The sequence below is a fragment of the Perca fluviatilis genome, chromosome 8 (genome assembly GCF_010015445.1).
Source record: "Perca fluviatilis chromosome 8, GENO_Pfluv_1.0, whole genome shotgun sequence".
Taxonomy (NCBI): domain Eukaryota; kingdom Metazoa; phylum Chordata; class Actinopteri; order Perciformes; family Percidae; genus Perca; species Perca fluviatilis.
Genome location: NC_053119.1, coordinates 27,432,502 through 27,459,240, shown reverse-complemented (window position 1 = coordinate 27,459,240; position 26,739 = coordinate 27,432,502). Strand labels below are relative to the sequence as shown.

General features: G+C 41.4%; 1 protein-coding gene and 1 long non-coding RNA gene across 4 annotated transcripts in view; both read right to left on the bottom strand.

Annotated features, from left to right (window-relative positions):
* LOC120564192 (neural-cadherin-like) overlaps positions 1-26,739 on the bottom strand; it is a 114,039-nt gene that overhangs the window by 79,930 nt on the left and 7,370 nt on the right. The window lies entirely within an intron of this gene.
* LOC120564193 lies at positions 13,256-14,520 on the bottom strand. Of its 2 annotated transcripts, XR_005640071.1 has the most exons (4): positions 14,273-14,520; positions 13,965-14,035; positions 13,578-13,722; positions 13,256-13,486 (listed from the first exon to the last, which is right to left on the bottom strand). It is a non-coding gene; the product is annotated as an uncharacterized LOC120564193 (long non-coding RNA). The 2 variants fall into 2 exon arrangements; XR_005640070.1 differs by lacking the exon at positions 14,273-14,520 and having other exon boundaries at positions 13,965-14,150.

Below are 26,739 nucleotides of genomic sequence, written 5' to 3'. Positions count from 1 at the left end.
AAAATGTATATTTTGCAAGAAAAGTATGTAAATGATCAAGTGGGACAGAATAAAATCAAAACACATGATGATTTGAAAATGCGCCCAAAGCATCACTGGTATCACTGTTAGATCAAATTATTATTACCAGTAACACACCACACACACACATGGTTGCACACTGGCTTGACTTGACACTTCCTGCCTAACACTGAATATTAAAACAACTGTCTCCATGCGTTTCTCAATCTCTCCATCAGAAAGCTCCCAATGACAGTCACTTTCAAAGCGCAGATAAAAGATAAAGAACTAGAGTCAGTACAGGACTTGGAATTGTTTTGTACTCTCAGCTAAGGTTTGACCATAGACTGTTAATATTAATGGACAACGCATCCGGTTCGGCGAAGTGCTGCAAATGCGGAAGTGCCTTAAATCTGCATTCTATCTGAATTCCAGCAGGGGGCGACATGTGTGGTTGCAAAAGGAGTTTGTTTTCTGTAGAAGTCTATGAGAAAGTGACCCACTTCTCACTTGATTTATTAAACATTTTCATAATGAGTTTATGGTCTCAATCGCTAGTTTTAAGTCTTCTGCAACACAGAATGATGTTAACTTTTTGAATTATGGGCTCATTGATTTTAAAATCGCCCATAAAGCAGGGGGTGTTTTAGGGCGTGGCTATGATGTGATTGCCAGTGAAAGTATGTAACGTAGAGTGTAACCAGCTCCTCCCTCACTCCTCCCTCTTGTCTAAAATCGCCACATCTGCAACCAGGATGGCTGCGCCCGTAGAGGCCAACTCGACGACTAATAGAAGATCTCCACAAACCAATAGGTGACGTCACACATGTGCTGTCCATTAATATTAACAGTCTACGGGTTTGACAAACATAAAAAACAAGTTTAGGTAGAACTGTTATGGTTAATTACTTCAACCTCAACATTTGAATGTCTCCTAGCTTCACCCATTTTTTAACACTTTCACAACTAGACTTCCCTATACTGCTGCTAACACCCAAAGTAGTCTAACAGAAGGAAAATAGCACGCACTAACAGAAGGAAATAGTAGAATTAGACACTGTAAGACCTCCATGGACAAAATGCATTCTCAATTAAAGGTGCAATCCTCTGGAATTCCCTACCTGCCCGCTCAAAGCAGATTCAGGATTTAAAAAACTTTTTACAATTATGTCCTGGTTAAAACTTGGCCTGAACTGTCATCATGACACCAACTCATTATTTGTTTACATGAGTAAATGCTATAAATGTTTTGCATTCTGTTTTGTTTGTTTCATCTGTCTGTTTGACTTAATTTGTTCATATGTTGTCATCAATGCTTGGTCTTGTTTTTAATATACTTCTATGCACTGCATTTTAAGATTTTAAACTTTAAAATTTAATTTTGTATGAACATTTGACTGGTGTTAGAAATCAGATTTAGCTATACATGTGTACAGTACATTGTACACTGTCTTTTGAAACTGTCAGTTTTTCTCTGTACTTGTCCTTAACAAACCAAAAAAGTAGGGCTTTTTTTTAAATTGCGATTAATCGCTGAATTTCTATAGTCAATCGCGATTAATCGCATGTTTTATTACATGATTAAAATCCTATTATTTTGCATTTCAGAACTGTTAACAGTGGAAAGCAATTCTTACCAGTGTATCTTGATTGGGAATCAAATGAATGCATGAATGCAAGGAAAGTTACTTTATGAACTTGACTTTAAGATCTGTATTTGTTTATTATTTATTTACTGTAAACAAAAGAAAAATGTGTGAATCTGTCATTATTGCACAATTCCTCCAAGTACCTAACTAAAAATCCCTATCCTTACCAGACTCAATATAGTGTGCAGTAACTTCTAAATAATTTTGATTACTCACTGACGTCCAGTGATCACGGGTTAATGAGACAACGTTTGCACTTTGCAGCAGTTCCGTGTCGTACAGGCTGTGTATGCATGAAACTACTGTCCCCCTCGACGGCTCAGAACATACCAATTGTAGTATTTCTTTAAGACCCGAGGTTCTTCTACGATGCTGACAGGTCTGCAGTTAGTTGCCACCCATTTCGCAATTCAGCTGTAGTAATTTTTTGGGAATGGCTTTCATCAACAGGTTGGCGAGTAGAACTCTCCAAAACAGTGCTTTACCTGAGCCCACTGTATCAACCTGAGTCACGTTAATTAGCTTGTAAGTGGTAGCTCAAGCTTGACGTGCTTCGGTGATATTTTAATTCGGCTTTACACAATGTGCATGTGGCTTTTGACTTCGTCTAATGAGCTGTCCAGGAGTTTTGGAAAATAAAAAGCGCCATTCAGAATTGTGTTTTCTGCTGTCTTTCTCCATCATGCCTGCAGCAGTAGGATGTGTTACGAGGAAGTGTGGCAGCTTGATGATAAGTAAAGGTGCGGCAAAGGGTCAAAATAGTAGCCTGTTAGGCAAAGCCGAGTGAAGTGTAAAATAAATTAATAAATGGCGGCATGCGATTAAAAAAATTAATGCTGACAGCCCTAAAAAAAAAAAGCCTGTTTGTTCTACATGACATAACATTAGATTCTGATTGGTTGTTCTACATACAGTAGTAGTATAAAAACGGATGACCCGTTATTTTTCCCACGTTGTATCATATGCAACATTTTAGTAACTGTAATGTATTTTTTTTTTAGCAGTGTCAGTCTAGGACTTGAGCCCTTTGGTATATCTGATCAGTTAGTAGAGAGGGTCGCTGAAAGGGAGTTTTAACAGCCAGACTTCAGGATTGATCAGGAACCCAACTAACCCCTCTTCAGATATAGAGAAATCATATATTTTGCACCTTTGCAAAAAAGATTTCATACCATCTCTTGAAAACGTTTCTGATATACACTCTTCACCTACTTAATTTGAACACAAATAAGAGGGATGGGATGGGGGGGGGGGTTACTTTGAAGTCAATAGCTGTCAATGGAGCCAGTTCCAATTTTCACTAAAATCTTTGGCTTGCTCTTAAAAGGAATGTGAATCATGCTGTTGTGGATCTTTTACATACTGAGTCATGTTGTTATAATCGTCAACACACAAAAGGACCCAGCGTCATGAGAAGATTCATGGTTACGTGTGTTGTTATGGATGGATATGTTGCCTCATGTCCTACATAGACAAAGAACACCTTATTGATTCTTCTATTTGACTCTAGATACTAGAGGTGTTGAAATTAATAAAATAATCGATGCATCGAATCATGGACGATGCTGCATCGATAATCGGCAGGCTCATAATCGATTATTTCTGTTTACAATTTAATGTAGGCCTAACAACATTTCTGTTTACATATTCTGTTATGTTTTGCACATTCAGGAAGTGCCATGTGCTCAATGCTGTAGTTTTATGTATCCAATAATAGTATAATAGTATTAGAGCACTGGAGAATGTTTTGTTTTTGAAGCTTGAAAAGCTATGAATTAAATATCGTATATGGCTTTAATAGAAAAATGTATTTGACGCATCGTGATATCGAATCGCTGATATGAAAATCGTAATCGAATCGGGAGATCAGTGAAGATTCACACCTCTACTAGATACTGTAGGATTCACGTAGGGTACAGATTTGATCATTGGCAAATTATCAAATATGTTTTATCAATATTAATAAAGTTATGAATGTTATTAATAACTTTATCAAATCGACAAACAATCAAAACGGGGCACCACCCTGCTTGTCAGGGACCAATAATCAAACTGTGGAACAGTCTCATTTCTGTAAAAATCCTTTAAAAGGAATTAAAGGAAGGGGTGATTTCGAGCGCGACCCGTTCGACCAGCAATTATCACAACAAATACACAAATAATCACCAGCAACTGCTAATTAAGTATAATCGAATTTATTAACGTCACAATTATCAGTAGCCAATCAATAATCCTTCAATAATAAAACGTATATACATTTTACAATATCACAACCAAACAAAGCAAAAACAAAAGCAGCATGTCTTGTGGACACGTCTGTGTCTGTGTGTGTGTGTGTGTGCGTGCGTGCGTGTGTGTGAGTGTGTGTGAGAGAGAGTGAGTGAAAGAGGAGGGGCGGTGTCGAAATGTAGTTCTAATACAAAAACAACTCCAAAAATGGCTACTCCTGTGAGCTGCACAAAACCATTTAGCCTCAAGAGGGCGGTAGTGGTGCTGGGTGCACGGAGAAGGGCTGAAGAAGCCGAGGTGGGGTTGCTAGGCAACGCGCACGTTTATACCATATGCTAAATCACCTATTAGCTCTATACAAACCCCACGTGGTTAAGTTAGCAGCGTTAGCTCGGGAGCTACGTGGCTAGCTTATATGTCCGTGTGTGGGTTAGTAAAAGGAACAGAATAAAGGAGGAAAAGAAAAGAAACACTCTGATCTTAGTTATCGATAACGGCCAGCTCAGTGGCTAACAGCTGATTTCCGCGATTGTCTCGCAGACAGTAACTAAACTCCGTCAAAGGAGTGGTTTAGCAGGTAGCGCTTACGGTTTTAACCCAGCTACTTAACACAACAAAATCAAACCGTATAGGGATCAATTTATTCACAGAAACAGATTAGTAACCAGATATGGCCAATACATGATTACAATCAGATCACATTAATGGTACAAGCGGTAGCGAACCCTTTGCTCATTAATAACAAACCAAAACGCACTAGTTCTAACATCTGCCCAGAACTGTGTAAAGCCTTACGGTGTGCGTTGTTTGTCAGTTAAATCTCTCGCCAGAGTTTAACGATCCGTTTCGTCCAGAGCAGAGGACGATACGTGATCCAGGTCGACAAGCAAGAAACGCCGTCCTTTTCTTGAATCCAGGCTGATTAAACCCGCTGCAGATAGAGGGAATACTCGGCCAGTATTTCCTCGGATCCCCTTTGTATATCAGACCGATATAAAATTGTCCCAGCTCAAACTCGACCAGCGAGGTGATGATGGCTAGCTAGCCCGGACTAGAGTGCCTCCTGTAGTAACCTGAGTCACCGTGGAAAGAGTGAAGAAACACATAGTGCCGACAGCTTTTATCCTATCTCCAGGAGTTTGGTGAAACTGGCTTTGGGATTCACATGTAGGCCAAGATCCCTTTGTCTCTGCAGTCAACTCAATCTGAGCCAAATCACTGTTTAACCAGCATCATGGTCCCCAACAATACTGAAGCACTACGCATCGAACTGCCGCTATAGAAGACATACTTCTTCAGACCTTCACATACTACCAAACGGTAGAAGGTCTGTTAATCAAAGCCACTGTAAACATTCCTTGCTTTCACACAAGTGATCACAGTTAGAGTGACACACAGGCCTCAAGGTACAAACACTAAGCTTCATTTATGCTTGGTCATCTAACGCTCTTGACATTTGTCTTTTGACAAAGATTACTTTGCTGCACCCCGCATTTACCTTGGCCACAGTTTGTTGCAATACAGAGAAATGATTAATTGCAGAGTTGAAAGCCTTTTCCACACCACAGGGTCACAACTGTGTTTTTTTGGTTTGTTTTTTTACTCATGGATGCGCAAAGAAATTGAATCAAATGTTTAAAAATAGAATCCAATTATTTATTTGTGTCATATTACTGAGAATATAGTCTGGATCGACGATGGTTCATTTACCGGATAGTTCCGGCACCGTCGGAAGTACCTCCAGATGTCCCGCCAGATGTCTTTCTTTGTGTTATGTTAAACTCAAGTCGCATCAAGAAAAAGCAACCGGAACCTCTGAACTAGCAAAGCTAACGTTACACGCTGAAAATGGCCAGTTTTGAAGGGAATTTGGATCGAACTTGGTTCTTTCGGGGAATGATTCTAAAGACTTACAAGAATATGTCTATGACATTTAGCAGGGCTCCAGACTAACTTTTTGCCTTGGTTGCACTGGTGCGCCTAACTTTTTTTATTTAGGTGCACCAGCACAAAATTTAGGTGCACCCAAATTTTTCCTCGCATCGCCGTTAACGCTGAATGGCGATACACAATATATAGCTCTGTATTTTTTTACAAACTGGGCCAAATGTTCAGTTTTAAGTCAAAGCCACTTTTCACAAGCTCTTTTATTAAAACAGATTGTGATTAAAATAAAATGCAAAGACAGGGTTTCCTTTTCCAGTTTAAAAATATACAGCTGCAACACGTAAATGAAAGTTATCTGAAATAAATAGCATATATATATATATATATATATATATATATATATATATATATATTATCTGAGAAAGCTCCTTCACTTGTTTTCAACAACAATCAAAAAAGAAAGAGGACGCCCGGATAGCTCAGTTGTAGAGGTTTGACTCTGACCTGCGGCCTTCCCTACATGTCATCCTCCCCACCCGTCCCCCCTTTCATGTCTTCAGCTTTCCTATCAAAATAAAGGCCGAAATCTTTAATAAAAAAAAAAATAAATAAAAAGAACGACCAAAAGACCGGGGGAGTGCAATAGACTGAAGCATATGCTACTCAGAGAGTGACGGCTGACTCATTAGCGGCGTTGCACACGTCTTGTGTAGGCTATGAAATGTCTGTATCGTCACTGCGCTGCATTTTTATGAACTATGATCCAGCATGCTCCGTCTTACACGCTATTACTCAACGAACTGAAGTTATGGTGCGTTCTTTTTGTCTTGTAATCGCGACTAGTAGCTCGAGCGTGACGTCACATCCGTGTCGAAAAACGAATAACCGCGGGTTGTTGCATTCTTTTTGTCACACAATACTACGAGTCGGAGAAAAGATGGATTTTTGTAACATTTTTAGTAACATTTAGGATTCTATTCACCCAGCTATTGACATATTACACACATATATTTCACAGTTGGATACATGAAAATTACGTTTTGATTAACGTTAACGTTAGGCTACTGCTCTGCTTTCTGCTCAAGACTCGGCTTAAAGCCATTGTTGTCATATAGCAACCGAGCGTCTCTAGCCAATTTCAGCTGCACAAGCTACAAAATAACTAATTAGGCGGTATTTAACTCCTAATAAGACTGTAGCGACATGCCTATAGGTAGCAGTATACAGCGCTATGTGTACGACTTCTTCATTTGGTTACAACAAAGACAAAAGTGCTTAAAATTGTAGATAACCACAATGTTTACTACGCGGTATGCAACGACGTAGCCATCTTTGAAAGTGAGCTCGGGGTCCTCTGAGTTCAGACGACTTGACGAGTCGACCTAGGGGGCGTTCTTTTTGCAACTTCCGGGTCGTAACTCCGGAAAACAACTCGTAAAACGACTTCGGTGGACAAAAAGAACGCACCATTAGTTGCATTTAATAACTTCTAATTTGTGTTTTTCGCCGTGGCGGCCGCAACAACAAAGACTTAACAGCGGAAACACTGGTACCAATACAGGTTTCCCTCTCATACTTAACAATATACAGCTGTGTTAATAACAATTAAAACTGTAGACAAATGTAAGTAGTTTGGACCGGCGGCGCTGTGTCTCTCCATGTTGCAGGGGAGCCGTGTGAATGGGGGCGGGGCTGCGCGGAGGAGAGATCCAAACACAGGCACGGCTTTACAGAAGGAATGGGTCATGTAACGCAACATTAAACCATATCGATATAAATGACATCGCTTCGTTCGTGGAGAGGCAGCGGATGCGAGTACATTAGGTGCACCGGTGCAACCTAGGAAAAATCTTACAAATTGCACTCTAGAGCCCTGTTTAGTCTCTAACTGGGACGTTTTGGTACCGATTGGGGAGGGGGGGGGATTTGCTATGGACAAAATGCACACGGCAATACACCGGTAAGAGAAAATTACGTTTTAACCAGCTCTCACTTCACAGCGCTGTGGAGATAGGTCTGGCAATGCGAGACTACTGAGAATATTACAGTTGTCCATGACATTGCCTGCCACATTACAATATTCAACACATACTGTATGTGCCAACAGTTATTGTACCCTCCTGGTATGAGACTTTTTGCATCAACGGGGAAATGTAAAGAACATTGATTGGCCGAGCGTATATAGTGAGTTTTACATCTAACAACACTAATCAGAATATGTGGATGAATATGAATGGAGGGACCAAGCTTGGTCCTGCCAGCAATGGAAGCAGATTCACTTACTTGATGGCTGATAAATTCAGTTTACACAGGTAATATAAACAATACCCTGTAGAATTCCATATTTGCTATTGCTTTACACTAACTAAAAATACTGCCAAGACCATCTAGTTAATTATATTTAACCATTATAAATTGTTACTATTGGGAAAAGCTGTAAGATATGTAACATAAGAGTCGTACATACACTGATATTGTTGCTTGCTTTAGCCAGTGGTGGAAGAAGTACTTAATAGACATAAGCTCCACAATCAATCTCTCGTCCACTCCTTCATATATGACAGATACTAAAACAGTAGCCTTTGTAGTGATCACTTAATCCAGATTTGAGATACTTGTGGATCATTGTCATTTTGCATCATCACTGACAGATGTGTAGTGTCACACAACTGAAATCTAGCTCCTAGTAAATGTGGCACATTGCACTGCATTGTGGGATTGTTGGCAGAAAGAACAGTGTTCATGCTAGGGCTGCAGCTATCAATTCTTTTTGTGTTTTTAAACAACCAAAACCAGGGAAAAAAAGCAACATTTTCGGAAAAAAGCAACATTTGTATTGCCTACATTGCTTACAATATCATCTCTCAAAAAACTAAACATATTAAGTGCATTTAAGTGTCATATTACATTGTTTGTAAAGAATTTTTTTTCAAATGATATCAACCTCAAACTAAGGCATACATTAAACATACACAAACATTACATTAAGTTGTGTAACTTAATTTTCAGAACTACAAGTTTCAACCTGATACTGATCTGTATATACAGTAGCTATGTAAATATTAGTTATACTCAACCTATTTTCATTTATATATTTGATTATAATGTCACACAGCTCTGTTACACTTATGCTATTAGATCGTTGATCAGCTGTTTCTCCGTGGAGAGAGAGAGAGATGCGCAACAATCAGCTGTTTTTCCGAAGGGATAGTCAACGCGTCAGCTCTTTAGATCAGATCGTGGTCACCACTACCTATTTTCTTGTCTTTGATTTTGGTAGTTGTTGTGTTTGGTGTAGTTTCATCGTTGGGTCCGCTTCGTGGAATGGATGATTAAGTTAGACTCAGTGTTTTCTGTTGAGATGCTAAAGCACTGACGTCGTGCTATTATCGTGCTAAGCTAGTTTGATTTTGCAGTAGACACACTTTACAGAGTTTTAGTTTTAATTACGTTTGAACTGATTCCAAACTTTGGACACTTTCTGTCGTTTTCTCCAGCCTGTCTCTGGTCCATACCTGTCAAGTTTTGGATTTGAAAATAAGGGAAATTTTCCGGCGCCCACCGCAAGCAGTCCCACCACCCCAACCAAGCTCCAGTATCCCTTACATTTTAAGACAGGTGTACAAGAAAGCTAAAATCACCACTTGATGCAGAATGCTGAAAACATTTACAATTTATAACATTGCTTGTCTTTACATTTACATTTTATTTTCATTCCACACATTCTTTTCATTTCATATTGCTTTTCTTTTACAGTTTTTCTTTTCATTTCACATAACTTTTCTTTACTCTTTTAGTGAGTTATTGTACAAATTTGTTGCAGACTTTGCATTCTTTAAGACTGTTTTGGAAGGAGTGTATTTGTGGGCTGGGCCAGAGCGGTTTACAGAGTGGTTTACATGAGAGTAGAGCGCAAACAGTTCTGTTGTCTAACGTCATCCTATTCTCTGTAACAATCTTTCGTACCATGCTAAACACCCTTTCTCAACTTGCATTGCTATGGGGAATGCATAGTAAAGCCTTCATAAGTTTTGGCAGTGCAACGTCTCTGTCGTAGCGTCCATCATCCGTCTCTGTTTTTTCTTTTTTCCCCGCGTTGTCACTCATCATCTGACCTCACACACTAACCTCGCGACAACTGCCACCTACAGTACCTGTAGTAGGCTACTGCAGGTGGCAGTTATCGCGAGGCTAGTGACAGAGCACGCTCAGATTTTTTTTACCCCGCTCGGGCCCGGGGTATTATTTTTTAATAACGCAGGTTAAAATACGGGAGATTTACGGGAAAATCCTAATACGGGAGGACGGCGGGAAAGAAGGGTAAAATATGTGACTTTCCCGGCCAAAATGGGATACTTGACAGGTATGCTCTGGTCGTGTCGCAAAAGTGGATCTGTACCGTTAGCCCCTCGCTATTTACGCTCTATAGCATAGACAGTATATAACGGAACAACAGACCCCGTTGCTCTGGACGGAGACCAGTGAAGGCTATTAGAAACACTTTTCCGGTGATGGCCAGCTTTACTGCGCAGCCTCCAACTGACAGAGACAACGTAAATGTGACGTGAGCAACGAGTCTGAAAGTTGTAAGTCTTCTGGTAGCTGTGCCAAGAGAAATCTCAATCATTCCCAATCTTACAGAGAAGGAGAGTGTAGGTAAGGAGATAACCTAGGCACAGGCTAATTATTGCTAACTAAAATGCTAGTTAACATTAGTAATTAATCCTAAACAGCTCATGTAAGTCGAAACTGCCTGCAAGCTTATCCTGTACTATACGGTAATTCCTCTACTATGTGACACAATCGTTAGCATATTTTTACAAAAACGTTTGCTACGGAGCCATAACGTGAGGTACAAGGTAATGGAGCCTTTTATACATTGTCATGTTTCTTTAGAACTAAACAATGGACAAATAGAGTCTTTAAACGCTTCAGATGTAAAGTTATTCGCTGTCAAGTGGCGCCAAAATGAATGCTAGTCGGTGGAATGCTAACGGGAGGTGATGGCCAGGTAGCAACAAAATGGCGCCATAGGAGGTTCGAGTTCTGAAGCGAAGCTTACCCCGTTGGTCGCCAGCAGCAGACTGAGCCGCGTCTGGTATGCGACAGTAATAATGCTCCGTGTGGAAACACCGTCCAACAGCGATACAACGTTGGTAACATTGATTTAACGAAGCTTCGAGGAAAGTCATTTTGCATCGAGGATTTTTTTGTAATCGAATTATTTGAGGAATCGTTTCAGCCCTAGTTCACGCCATGGAAACTACTTTTTAATTGCATTGAGTGACTCTTTGATAAATACTCTGCACTATATAGTAAAAAGGGAGTGATTTTGGACACACCCAGAGCTTTGTTTTAAGGGGTCACACTTAAAAAGGTTGGTAACTACTCACTGGTTTAACCTAAAACAATGCATCATATTTTAAAAGATTATCACATGCTTCTTATGTACTGTAAAATCTTGATCTTCAAAGTAACTTGCTAGAGCTACAACATCCTGTAAGTCCTAAGATTTCCCACTGTGGGCTAACGATTACTAGCCAGGCTGTTTTCCACAGCCTTTGCACTAAGCTAATGTCGTGCTAAACACATCCCTGACCTTCAGCAAGTCTGCACTAGATTCCCACAGATCATGTTGATATTGATATTCTTATCTGCCTCTGCCTCTAGGCAGCAATGCATACTAATTTTCCCACCCAACTGTCGCAGTGTTCATTTAATTGTGTCAAGTTAGAAAATACAACTGTTGACAAACCATCAGCAACACCAACAGTGCACTTTACACTTTCCCATCAAGATCCACAAAGCAGAGGAGTGGCACCAACACACATAAAAACAGGCTCAATAGTCCACTCACCATTTCCGTAAATGCTAAATACGCCATCAAAGCCAACAGGACCCAGTGCTCCCAACAAATCAATATTAGTCCTACGGCATGATGTGGCCAGTGTTACAGGTTGACTGTTGAATGCAAGATAATTAGGTTTTCAGTTGTTTTAAAAGAAGACACAATGCTTCTTAAGGCAAGTGGCTTCAAAGTTTCGAGGCCCTGATTGAAAATGCTTGATCGTCTTTGATCTCTTATCTAGACTTTTTAACTGTACGCATTCTGTACTGTAGATTAGGAGTTAAAAGCTCACTAACAGCGCCTGCAGACAGCCAATTTGATGTGTAAGAAGAAATTATCTTATAAGGCTAAAAATGGATTGGAAGGCAACATACCAAGCCAAAATCTCAGTTCTATAATTGACATATGGCTCTGTTTTCTGTCAGCTGTTGATGGGCAGGTGAAGGTAAATATACAAATGGAGCTTTTTTTTTTAATTCAATTTAAGTGAGCACAATTGATTGACAGTGTGTGGGATTCCTTGCTTCTTTTCAAATGAAACCGGGGGAAATAACTGTATTCACATAACAGGTATTATGCCACATTTACATAAGCACTACATTAGTAGTCAAGTATTGTATCTTCACAACTATCTGTGATATCATTCATAATTAGATCTGGCTTTGAAGTATGCTCTCTATTCTCAAATTTGTGGCAGAAGAATGTCGCTGCTATCCAAACAGACACTTTAGTTTGGAAATAATACGCACTCAAGCAAACGTACAGCACAGTGCACTCACCCACCCTTCCACCCACCAACCCACTACACTACAAATGACATGGATTTACAATATGCAGGTCTGACAAGCCTAGAGATACGTGGACCGGCTCCGGCTTTTTGTCTGTTGCTAGGGAAACTTAGTCTCTGCGTGCCTTGTGATCCCACAGACCTGTGTTTTGAAACTCCGATGCTTGACTGATTAAATGGAGGTATTTGACTTTATCTTATCGTCTTTTTTGGCTCTTGCTTAGAATCATTGTAATTCCAATTTAACAAATGCGTATATATGGATATATAGGTCTTTTATTTGGAGTCAGACACAGTGTCCCAAAAGGGGTTGACACAGAGGAGGAAATCCCCAACACTGCATGAAAAGTTAGATTTCTGTCCCCGTAAATGCCTGTAAACGCCCGGAAATTCCCCTAATTTTCGGCAGTTATCGACAATTTACAGCCTTTGAACGTCACGTTCGTCTGTGCCACATATTGTCGGAAACGAACCATGACGTATGTGGAGAGCCCCCGCGGAGGTGTTAATGGATCTAATTAGAATATGAATAGCAGCGACACCGCGCCTGGCCAGAGAGTGTCTGGCCTGGCTTGAATTTCCTAACTCAGGATTGGATGAAACCACTACTAAGAAATATCTCTCTAATTGGTTGGCAGGTCTGTCATGGGTGAGGCTATTGGTCAACCTGAGCCATTATTATTATAATAATAAAATTATATATAAATATATATATTTATTTATGTATTATATATATTTATTTCATATATGCTATGTTGTATATTCATGTCATGGTTATCCTAAGAAAAATGATATGACAGGAACGTGCTGTTTATTCAAAGATAGAGCTTTATTAACACAAAACACAAACACAATCAGCATCGGAGACACACACAGCACACACAACAAATATCCCCGCTCACGAGATGCAGCACCGTCAACCCCTAACCCACCGTCGTCTTGGAGCTGTAGGTAACCGGCAGCATTCGGTCTGAATTCGGTCCATTTAGCAGACGTCTGTGGTGCGTTGTCCTGTATTTCTATGGTGGCGCACTTCCAAATGCCCACCTCACCCGCAGCCAGCACACTCTGTCTCGCTTCCAGCAGCTGTAAAATCAATCAATAAAGACAATCAGTACTGCGTGATATACTGCTTACGGACACAACATATCTATGAATGCACCTGAAAAATATTCACCTTAACCAAACGGATCAAATTTTACCCTCTTTTCTTCTCGACCGACTCCGAGCTGAACTCTTCACAGGTTCTTCCCGCGATGCCACATCTGGTTGTGTCTACCTGAAGCTCCTGCGTGCTGTCTCGTAATATGTCTTACAGGCAGCTGGAAAACAATTATATGAAAGTGGTATAAATAAAAATAAAAAGTACAGTCACAGTAAAATTAATCTGGACTTGCAGACATAGCTCCGAGCAAATATTGGTCACGGCCTCGTTATGAGGCGAGGTTAGTCCGTAAAAAAAAAAAAGTACGGTTAAGATCGGTATTTCTATTAACGTATCTATGTCCTTATACAGCAGAATTAATGAAATTCATTCAATGAAAGCATATTCTTTAAATCTTACCTTTGCTCCGGTTCGTAGCGCCTGCTACAATTTATCTCCGAGTTGTGAAGACGGCGTAGGCCTACTGCTTTCTGTAAATTACGAGACAAGAAATTATTTTTTTATAAAGCAACTCACCCGCTCAGCTCTGTAATGAATGGCGCTGAAAGCAGCCAGGTACTCAGCTGTGCTGCTCGCGTTTAAACTTTTTAAAACATTACTGCCAAGTCTAAGTAGCCTGTTTAACATCCAAATGCAGTCATTGTACGATCAAGAGTTAATAAACAATATAGACTAGCTCGCCGTTTCATTAATAATCATATACTTACGTTGTCTTTTTCTTTTCTGTGAGCGCATCTTTGGAGCCCCGGAGGTGATATGGAGGAGAGAAAAGAAAACTCTCCAAACGTCTTGAACTACTCCTGTGTGTTTCCAAGTGAAGTTTGACAGAGTGTACAGACAACTCTTTTACCAGTTGGCCTGAAATATTAAATATTCCCATATTTCGGAAGCTTTTGCTCTAACTCTCGGACTCATCTCCCGCCGCTATTTTTCAAATGGAAGCAGTGAGGGCGGGGGTAGGGGGCGGGGCAGAGTGATAGAGAAGACAAAGAGGAGCAGATTAACCAGCAGGGCGCGAACAGCACAAACACTGGTGTGGAGGTGAATTACAGTGAGTTATAATGGAATACTGGGAAAGTTTAATAATAGGACAATTGAAGTCTGGATTATGAGGGCATTACAGCAGAGCCAATAGCTTCATATGCCATGGACATGTGAATATGGTGCTGAATTTGCCAGTATTTTAAGAAGACAAATGGTTGGGACCTTGTCATGCAATGACAGAGCTGATATGCTTTATGTGAAGCACAGTGTTCTGGTGTCAGCAGAAAGACTTCTCTTAGAAATCTGTAAAGTGGTGCCTCTGTCTCCATTCCACCAGACTATCTTGGATGAGCAAGACCAAAGAAAGGTCACTGTAGTCATGCCACTATGCACAGTGGTTGAGCTCTATAGGAGACTGGGAATGACTCATGGAATGCACATTTTACCTTTGTGGCAAAGCCTGATTAAAACTAAATAAATCTCATTAAATAAAAACTCATTAAATAAATCAATTCAAGCTAAAATTGAAGAGTCTACAATTAGGCTATACTGAGTCTGATCTATTTTAAGAGATTTTCTTAAAATTAAGTTAATACATTTTTAGAAAAATGTCACCTGGGGTAAAACTCCCCCTGCTGCTACCCTGATTTGCATTTGTATAGCTCACAGCATTTTCATTTACATGTTAAAGCCTCCCCTAAAATTAGAGGGAGGAGGAGTCATGGGGGGGCAATTGACAAGCAAGGCCCACATCAATTTCCGACAATTCACGGCCATTTTCGGTGTTACCTGTAAATTTCCGTGTGCAGTCGTAAACCTGAAGTTCCACGACAATCTACAGTGCCGCATACTGACGAAAATCCCACTTTTCATGCAGTGCAACAGATGCAGACTTGCAAGCCCTGTCGCACAGTTCCCAGCAGAGACCAGTCATTTGTAAGGTGGCAAGGACAGTTAATCTAAATGACATTGCAAGATGGAATATGCCAGTGCAATCTCTCAGAAAGAGGTATAAAAAGGTATACAGATATAAATTACTGTTTGGCTTCTGCCTGCCATGCTCTGTCTGCAACTCCTACTGGGCATTCTTTATCCTGCCTGGAGCAGTGAACATCACTTTTTCCCAACTTGTATATATACCATTTAGTGATAGACGGATTATTCGGGCCGATTGATGATATTTTGAGATAATTGACAAGGCCGATTAACAAAAAATATCCGCAGACACATCTGTTGCAATGTGTCTGTTGTGTCAATTTCTTCATTCTACGGGCAGACGTCAGCGTCATGGTAGCAAGCCTTCAACCAGCTAAGCTAGCTTACAGGGCTCGAAAACTATTATATGGATGTCCCCAGCCCCGACCCGTGGTCCTTTGCTGCATGTCGTCCCCCCTCTATTTCCCCTTTTCTGTCTTCAAGCTGTCCTGTCAATTACAGTAAAGGCCATACAAGTAAATAATTCTCTGTGCATGTATGTATGTGATTTCACCGCAGCGTACGTTGTGTGTGTGCGATGTTTGTGTACTGATGTGTAACAGTAGGTGTGTGCACCTCTCGGCTCCAACTTGCCCGAGGTTATGTGAGAAGTGTAAGGTGTTCCAAGAAGCCCAAAGCAGCTCCAGAAAAAAAATAAAAATAAAATCCTCAAGAAATGATGGTGAGCAGGGTTGGGGTTCATGTTTGTGAAGGTTCGAGAAGAGAAAACAGGAGAAGGGAAGAGGAAATAGCGATTGATACCACGTTGCTCTCTTCCATTCCAGCCAGAAAGTGCACTGTTCTTACCAGCGGCTTTCATTTTGTCATTAGTCTCTATCAGCACCCGTCTGTTAGTGTTAGTGTGTGTCAGAGAGCTATCTTTCTCTCTCTCTCCCTGGTTTGATGATGGAGAGGTAATTTCAGCTTTATGACGGTATGACTCTAATGATGAGGATGGGAGAGCTGAGATCATCTGAGGGTGGGTAACAGGGAAAAATACTTTGTGTTCCTGTGCGTGTACATATGAAAGCACACATCTGTGTATTTCCTCTGTGTGTGAATACACAAACAGGATAGGGTCCAAACTCCTACCGCTGTCCCCATCACTGAAGGGGCTGTTAATGGAGAGTAATGAGGGAGTCCTTTCATGGCAGATGTGCCCTCTCTGCAACTCTTTTACCCCGAGACTGTAAAGCTGACCCAAGCGAGACATCAGCAGGCAAGCGGCCGCTCCCTGCTCTGATTAAGCTTTGCATGTGTTGCGGGAATTTGAATCGCTTGTTCCCTAACTTTGCCTCACGCTGCTGTACCCCAGGAAGTAAGAGTAAGTATCATTTCGACATAGCACCTAGAGTCACATTAAGTGACAAAAGCCTTGCCGGTGTCAGCCAGGCCCAAAATCTGTTAGAGGGCCATCTTCTTCACTGGAGTGTGAAATTATTTTAGCTCCCTGCTCATTATAGGATTTTAAAATGCATTATAGTTAGGGCTTTTATGGTGTGCCGCGGCATTAATTCAATTTGCCCCATTCACGCTTTCCTATTATCACGTTCAGTTCAAGCTACAGGGGAGGGAAAGCAGCTGAGCAGTGCTCCCCGGCCTTATCTCTAAAGGATATAAACTACACTACCCAGCTCAATCAGAGCCAGCCCCGGACTGCTCCATCCCTTCATCCACTTTTCCTCGGTCTCCCCCTCTCCTTTTCTCCAAATGCTGCTCCCTGTGGCGACCTCCATCTCTCTTTCCATCCTCCATCCCTCTATCCATTTCCTTCTGAGCTGGTGATTGATGGGGGTTGTCCTCGGAGCCTTTTTCGATATCTTTCCATAGAAGCACATATACAGGCAAAGAAACACAAACACACACAGACACAGCCCAGGCACAGTCAGAAATGCCAACACGCACGCACACGCACACGCGCACACGCGCACACGCGCACACACACACACACACACACACACACACACACACACACACACACACACACACACACACACACACACACACACACACACACACACACACAGAGCTAGCCAGGGCCAGGCAGAAGCAACAGAGGGAGCCGCACAGGTTTAATGGGAAAAACAAGCCACAGTGTATGGGGGGAGACAGCATTAATCTATCACTGAAACCAGAACCTGGGTCTGGGTTTGTTTTGCACACCAGAGAGGGAGGCATTCTGGGAACACCCTATCACTGTCTGGTATTGTGCAAAAGGTACAATAATGTGTTGCATTAGTGAAAATGTATTTCTGCAGAAGTACAGCAGATTAGTATGGAGCAGCCGACTCGGACAGTGTTCCTCCATAAAACCATACGGGTTGTCCATTGTCTGCATTACACACATACACACACACACACACACACATACACACACACAAAAAAAAACAACACAACACACACACACACACACACACACACACACACACACACACACACACACACACACAGCACTAGTCAAATACATTAAACTGTAACTCAGCATGTGACTGCGGTCTGGCTTATTGGTAATGGTGGAAAAGGAAGAGAGGATGAGGATGAGGATAAAGTCCTCATTTAGATATCTAATCCAGCGAGCAGTCTGTCCCATATGGACCATCATCTCCCGTCATTAGCAGCAGGCCAGCAAGATTAAACAAGATCAATGTTTATCACCCACTGTGTGGGGGAGAAAGCAAGTGTTAAACTCCCCCACCTCATCACAATTTATCACAATATCTGCTATGTTAACAACGGAAATCTATGATTATGTCTAAAATATGTAGCAAATACCAATATTAATCAACTCCAATGCCCCAAATCTGTGATAATGTTTATATTGCTATTTTTTTTTTAAGTAATGCTTCATCAGTAGGATTTACTGTAAATATATGGTGATCTCGCACTCAATCAAAAATATTAAGACAGGCTGAGTGACTCATTTGGAACTTTGAGCGCATGATTATTCATGGGGCTAAACGAACATTTAGGGACAGCTCCTCAATTTAGTGTTTGACATACGCAGCTATTTCTCAGTCAGATATAGCCATCAAAACCAAGTTAACAACATTCAAACAATTCATTATTGGAATGACTTGATTAAATATCAGCTGTAGTGCAGAAGGGCAGAAAGGGCAGCAGTAATTATGAGCCGATAACTTGTGAAAAATGACATGCACATAGTCTAAACATCGTCATTTTAAAAATCTTTTTCATTTTGAGTAAAAAGGGTTCTAAGAGCTGCTGCGAACTCAGTTCCAGATCTGGATCATTAATGTGTGGCAGTGGCGCATGTATATGTGTTTCCATGGCAAGGCTGGCACCACTAACGACACAGCGGCATCCTTATCCCATCCTTCTCAGCACATCATAAGACTGTAGGGACCATATGGTCTGATTAGTCCACAGAATTAAGCCCTACACTGTCGAGGCAGAGAGAAAGATTGAAAAAGAAAGCCGTGCATGTTCACTGGTTTTCTGCTGAGAACAGGCACAAAATTGGTAGCTGGAACTAAAAAGAAAAAAAGGAAGAAACCCTTACACACACACATGCTCCACATGCACACACAGTTTGGAACAGACATAACAGAAATGTCCAAACAGAGATGGGAAGAACATAACACAAAGGCATACAATCAACATTCCAAGCCAGATCACAAATCAAGCATGAACAAAAATGGTCTTTTGTGTGTCCTCCTTTGTGGTGTTTAGATCCTCTGTTTGCACATCTCTCTATAAATCTGCAAATCTCTCACACACACACAGAGTTACATTTGAAAATATCCTCATAACAGCCTATGTAGCCCATGCTCTGTTGTGGATGCTCATCAGCCCCGAGAGGCACTACATTGTCTCTGCATGAAAAACACCTGCTACTGTAATCAGCCATCCTCTGGCTGTGATGAAGTTGTCGACTGCCTCCCTGTTTCCTGGAATTGATTAAATAGCTGAACCGTGAGATGGGGCATCATCTTCAAACACATTTTCTAATCTGAGCAGCAATCCCCTTGCCCTCTACATAGCATTTTTGATCGCCATGTCAGACTTAAAAGGTCTTGTTCTTCATTCGAACATATCTTTCTGCATGGCAGTCATTTTCATCTTTTTCAACAAAAGCCGCACTCACACTGTGCAAATTGGTGTCGCGCAATTATGCCAATTTCTGCAATTTGTGCGCTTCCCTCCGAACCAAAGTTCATGGCATGTCAAAACATCTCGCTAGGCAACTTGGCCAGCCATGTGATCTTTTTTCCTGCGTTCACAGTTAACCCGATGTGGCTTTCAAAGTTGCCTGCGTCCTGTGTATTTATCAGTGCCTCTTTGAGCCACAGACAGCGGAGCTGGAACCATTGTTATGCTCAGTTAATTGGACCTTTGGGTACAAAAAGGTTGAGAAATTCAAGACCAAATAGATAAATAAGCACAAGCAGTGAATTCCCATGACATAACCCAGCGCTAGCTTCAATTTCCCCTTGCCCATTCTGGCGGTCTTGTCTGAAAGGCTGATTCATTAGAGTGCTTCGGGATAGTTCTATCAGCACTTGGACTCAATCGCACACCTACCTCTCCGCGAGTTTGTAAACTATCAGCAACGGTCTGTCACAGCTTGTTCTGCGACATATAAATTGTTGTTTTAAAGTGATGTCTTGTGACTGGGAGCAAAACAGCTCCTGGGTAATCAATAACACACAATCAATTCGGCTCTTTGGGGGAAAACCACAGAGAGGCTATCCAGCATGCAAAGGTGGAGCAAAAAAATAAATAAAACTAGCGTTTTAAATGGATGGAGAGAAGGGCAGATGTGCAGGGGACCGCCAGTGACATAAACTGCTACTGTGTTCATTACAAATGATTCCAAATTTGGCAAACAAAAATTTAACAGAAGATTCTATCACGTCAGCAAAACCCCTCGAACCTTTGTCTCCCACTAAGTTGGCGTCAGCCCATCAGGAATTAGATTGAATGAAACTAAACCGTCTCAGTTGGCGATAAGTTCCTTGTACAATGTGCAAGTCGTCCTCATTTATCACACGGGTAGACACCAGGTTGCGTGGGGGCATTCTGGGAATTTGTGCCGTTGGAGGTCAGCAAGACATTTACCTGACAGCGCCTGCCTCCGTGCAGTGTCTGGAGTTGACAATGTTTGGGGTAATGGGCATCAATAATGCAGACCCTTAGCCAGATAAAAACTCCCTGTCGCCGTGACTGTTCTCGCAGCACTGCAGCACTCACACATCTCCCACATCTCCCACATCTCCCACATCTCCCACCCAGTGGTGGAATGTAACTTCGTTACTGTACTTAAGTACATTTTTCATGTATCTGTACTTTACTTAAGTAGAATCAATAGTGCATATTTTTGACTTTTACATTGTTACATTTTGCAGGCAATCATCTATACTTTCTGTTCCACTACATTTCTACAACGTTCCGTTACATTTTCGGATCGGTTCCCCCCCCCCCCCTGCCAAAACGTCTTCCTGACCGTCACACGTTTGTCTCACCAGTGAAGTTTGGTTGCCATAGATATATATGGGTTGCTACCAAAGATCCTAGAACGCTAATCTTTGACCCAATCAGAGCCCTACTAAGGCTCTGGACCCAATCAGGTACGATCCTTCTTTTTTTTTTTTGTGATTATTTTTTGGGCATTTTTAGGACAGCTTTGACAGGACAGCTGAAGAAATGAAAGGGGCCGCAGGTCGGAGTCGAACCCCAGCCCGCTGCGTCGAGGAGTAAACCTCTATATATGGGCGCCCCCTCTACCAACTGAGCTATCCGGGGGCCCAGGTATGATCCTTCTAACCAAAGATTCTAGCTTTCCAACGGCCGCATACTCTGGTGTGGTGCCTTGGGGCGTGTTTCACCCGAACCAGGAAAGAAAATGCCTCTGCACTCAATTGGATAGACCTACAACTAAGAAATTCTTAGTCGACTAACAATTCAATTGTATCGACTAATCGATTAGTTGATTTAATCGACAGATCTGTAAATCTAAGTTTCTCTGCAACGAGTCATGCAAAAGGATGCATATATTGAATAAGATAATGCCTCCTTTGCATATTTAAACACATTTCAGAAAACGTGTAATACAACAAATAACTGCCTTAATGAAAGTAATCAAAGTAGGTTCTTAATTCTTGTGTTTACCAGAGATGTGCTCATACGTTTCTTGGAAATAAGTCATTCAGCATGAAAAAAGCATAATACATGACTAATAAACTAAAGAAATCTAAGTTGACTAAGACCAAAACGACCGATTAGTCGACTAATCGACTAAGAGGGAGCAGCCCTACCTACAACCAATCAGAGCAATGAAGACAGACGTCACAGAAGCTGCGAGTCAAAGGCAGGCTTTACGTTACGGTTGATCATCTGTCCATCATCGTATAAGTCCCGCCCTGATTATTTGATTGGTCCGAACAGCTCTGGTTCGAGCATAGTTGCTCCACAACGGATCAAGTCCTGACCGAACTTCCCGACCTCAAATGTTGTGGGCGGGACTAAATTCGGCTGGCATCCAGGCCAAGTACTTTTACTTTTAATACTTAAATTACATTTAAAATCAGGTACCTTTTACTTTTACGTAAGTAGGCTTGTCATTGTGGTACTTCTACTTTTACTAAAGTAAATATGTCTCTGGTTATTTGTACTTTTACTTGAGTGTTGGGGTTTCTGCTGTAATAAGATATACATTGCTCATGTAAACAGAATGACGGACATATATGCAATTGCTCATTTCACATCTCCGGCTCTATAATTATGTTTTTGACAACTCGAGTCAACATATCCTGCTCTGATAGCAGCATAAACACACAAATATCTTTCTTCCTCCTCCAGGTGCTTCGGTAGATCCGCCAATTTGATCTGGTATCAAGCAGATCGGATGTGACTGATTCACATCAAACACAGTTTCTATCAGTGTCATTATGATGTCAAGGTGCTTCTGCTATCAGTTATATTCATTAAGTCACGGCAGGCCAGTTTTGAGTGTGACACAGCACTCCCTGCAAAGTGTCCTCCAAAGAAAAAGAACAGCATCAGCGTTAAATTACATAAAAAATGATCTCGGTGAGCTCCAGGTTTAAATTTGGATCAATTAGGGCTTCGAAGCTTCGCCTGTTGCCATGGTTATTGACGTCCTAATCAGAATTCAAAGTCTTGGGGTTTCTTTTTTTTCCCCGTTTTTTTAAGAAGGGAAATGACAGGCAAGTGAGAGAACAGTGAACGAGAGAGAGAGAGAGAGAGAGAAGAGAGAGAGAGAGAGAGAGAGAGAGAAGAGATGCCAGTGCCCGCTGGAGCCTCCACCCCCCCGTAGAAGCTTTGAATATATATTTGAATACTTTTCACTGAAGCTTCCAAGCCCCATAATGATATTCGGGACAGCCCTAGGATAAATACTCTGTATCGGCTGCTACCCTAAACTGAGGTATTGTTTCGGGTGAGAACACACAATATTCTGTCTATCTCTCCATCTTCTGCTTTCTCTCTTCATGCCATTCCAAAGGGCAGGTCATACTTTTTTCCTCATTTTCCCTTCACTTGCCCCCCCCAACAATCTTCAGACAAATACTAGCACACGTATGCCCTTTTCACAGCTGTACAGCTCTGTATTTTCTCTGCCACCCTCCTGTGCCCTGTAGCCATCCACTCTACTACGGACTGGAGTACATGCACACCTCATTCCCCTCCTGCCCGCCCCAATAGTTTCTCACTTCTGCCCTGTAACCGTCTGACAATTATGTTTCACCAAGCCGACCTCTCGTCGGCAGTATACAACTCCCTGCCTCTGATCTGGCTGCCCTTTACTTATCTTCAGTAAAGCTTATAGGCACGCTGGGAAAAACAATCTCACACAGACATGCATTTACACACTCCTTCCATCTTTTTTCTGCCTCCTTCCTTCCCTATCTCTCTCATACTTTTTTTCACCTTTGCCTGACTTATTAACCTTCTTGATCTTAAAGTCACGCTCGGTGACCATGCCCCCGGCATTACAGCTTGTCCCGACCTTTCTGTGCCCCTAATAGTAGTGCAGTGTACCCACTTTAAATAGCTCTTCTACATGTGCAGGAGAGCTACTTTCCTTCCTCTCCCTGCTTGTTCTCTGAGCTTAATCCCATCTTTTAAAAAGAGAAAAAACTGTGGCACACACGCACTCCTCTTCCCTGCTATATGGCATCAGATACATGCTAGGACTATAGAGAAGAGAGAACTGCAGGGTTGTTGCAAAGACACATCCATTTGATATCTGAGAAACCACAGAGCGGAAATCAAATGCTGCAGGCATGTTACAGCTTCACAGTATGTTGTCAGGCAACAAATCTCAGATTCTTTGCTGCGGGGAATCTGGATACTGAAAGGACAATCATAACATTGAACACAAGCACAGACTGATACACAAACAAATGTACACAGATATGTACGCGGGGGGAAATAAATCCTCACGTACATGCACATGCAACCACACACATGCTCACAGAACACACAGGCATAACAAAGCATCAGCACCACGGGCATTTTTACTAAATTGAATAAATGCACACAGCTTTTTGTGAAAATGTTTTCTACTTAAACAAACAGCCCCACAGTCACAAATTACAAACAAAAATGAGATTGGGTCTCAATTAATTTCACATCACAAGAGGAATATGCAAATATGGTGTGGAAAAGAAACGAGTATGAAAGGGGAAATTGGATTAAAGACAGCATGAGGCGAGATGCTGACTATGAGACAGAGACAGGAAGAGAGAGGAGGACGGAGAGAGAGCAGAATAAGGTTCCCTGACAAAACAGGCTGGGAAGAGGTGATTACCACAAGCTGAATGCCACCCTGCCCACAGATGCCTAAAGGAGAGGAAGAAACCACTCCAACATCCTCCCCACTCCAACTCACAAAGGACTGCAGCACGAGTTCAATACTCCTCCTAACCCGTCAAATACCATTAACAGATTCCTACTCGGGTGCGAAAAAAAAAAAAAAAAAAATTCTGCGGATGGGACAACCAAAAAGCACAAAAACAATCCCCACCACTACAAATCTAAACTGACGTCCTCTGTGGGCCAGCGAAAATCCTTTACAGGAAGAGCTGTAGAGGTCCCTCACTCCCTCTCCTCAAAAACAACATAACCAGTTTCTGTGAGTCATGAGTCATGGCCTACTTCCATACCTTTTTTTTTCTTTTTATATGCTGGTTTGATAAACAGGGGCTATGTCAGAAAAATATCATTTCATTGTTTTCTCTGGGGATTTGTGGCGAACTGAATAAAATGTAGACGGTAAATATGTCTTCAACATTAGCAGGGGATCTAGTCAAGGTGAAAGGGAGGCATACTTCCACGGGGGCCCTGAGCAAGAACAGACTCCTTAGGTAACAAGGTGATACTACTGTATACTAAATCTGATGCATCAGAGTGAGAAAAACAGTGTTAAGGTTGTCAGGGGGTCCTGAGATCCTGTCTTTGTACATGCAGTAAAGCCCTAATTAAATCCCAACCCGCCAGAAATGTCTCACTATGATCTCTGAATAAGTACAGCTATCTGAAAATAACGCTCCATACGGAAACTCAGATAATAATTTACACAACCTAATTTCCTTATTAGGTTAAAGAAAGTTTGGAGCGCAGTAATAATTCAAAGAAAAGAAATTAAGTGAAAATGTTTGTTTTGTTTTGGCGAAAGACAAAGTCATTCCTAACTTTGTGGGTGTAATTAAAAACTAAGTGGTGTAATTATGAATCACAGCGCCGTGATGGTAATATCTAATATAAGAATATTACTTTAGACGTGAGCGAGAGTCAAGAACGATCCCAAACTGGTTAAGCGATGTCACTGTTCACGCGGAGCGGTCATGTGTGACACTAATACGTTGCACGATTACATTAAATGGTCGATTTCTGCAGAAAATGGCAATCACAACGATGAGTGAGGACATCAGATACGAGCAGATGTGAGAGATATGGCAAATGGCTTTAATTATATTCATGACTATGAGAATCAACCACATTTTGGTGCATGTAGGTCCATTTTTTTCTTTTTATAAATGGATGACAAACTGCATCTCCTGGAGAAAATGTGTGCAACCTACTGTAGCACTACACTATCTGTTTTGATAGTAAAACGTGTTGGCATATTAAGCCCATTATAACCGTATTATATAACATTTATTCAAATAAAACCTTTTAATATTGTTTTTTGATTAATACAATAGACTACAGAGACGGCTCAGTGTTCAAACAAGTCACGTCTGAGAGCCATGAGTGTGTGTGTGTGTGTGTGTGTGTGTGTGTGTGTGTGTGGGGGGGGGTGAGTTTTTGGTAAGCAAATTTTCTTTTAGGTAAGTATGCCAATGACGATGGACCCCATACTGAGCGTAATCCAGTACTGCTGTTCCCATCTCCCCCTTCTCCGCAGTGTGCCAGAATAATTTACCTGAGATATCTAAGTGTCAAACTAGACTTTTTAATCTCCATTTGAACAGCACAAATAACCGCTCCACTGATGGCTCTAATCATAACGCTGTACCCACTGCAACCTTATTAACATAAGAAAGCCTCGCACCAGTGTGATTAGCATTTCATGCCCACATTAAACAGCTAATGCAGACATTCACTTCACATTTAGTAAATCTACATTCACCAGTTAATAAGCGCATGTAGTCTTCCCCCCCACAAACAGCGTGTAACAAACATCCTTGGAATCATCCAGGAGAGCAAACATTAGGAAGTGAAGCCTGTTAGCAGGGAATCAATAAGGTACATGTTTGCACACAGGCAAGAACATATGGCTTTATAGTGATGGTGCTTATAGTAGTGTTGTGCTAAAAGTATGGGGACCAGAAATTGTAGTGTAGTGGTGTTGAAGAAGAGGACCAGACGCAAGATTTTTCATCAGTATTGGCACATCTGTGTGGGAATGAAAGTGACGTGAAATGAAAGGAAGACACAGCAAGTGAATGACAACAACAATAAAGCTGCAATAAAAACTACCTGCACTGTTACAAAGGCACAGGTGGTACCTGTCACTGAGCAGCGTTGTTTTTGAGGCCACGGTTTGTCATGCTGTGGCTCTTGTGTTAGAGTGTGCCTATGATTGTTTTGCGTTTGTTTTTTGTTTTTGTGAATAATGTAGTAAATACTATGACTGTTATTGCGCTGAATGCTGCCCACTTGAATATTCTTTGAATGGCAGGCAGACTGCAGCCTGCCAGTGCTTTCTGTTTGACATTCAGCAGGT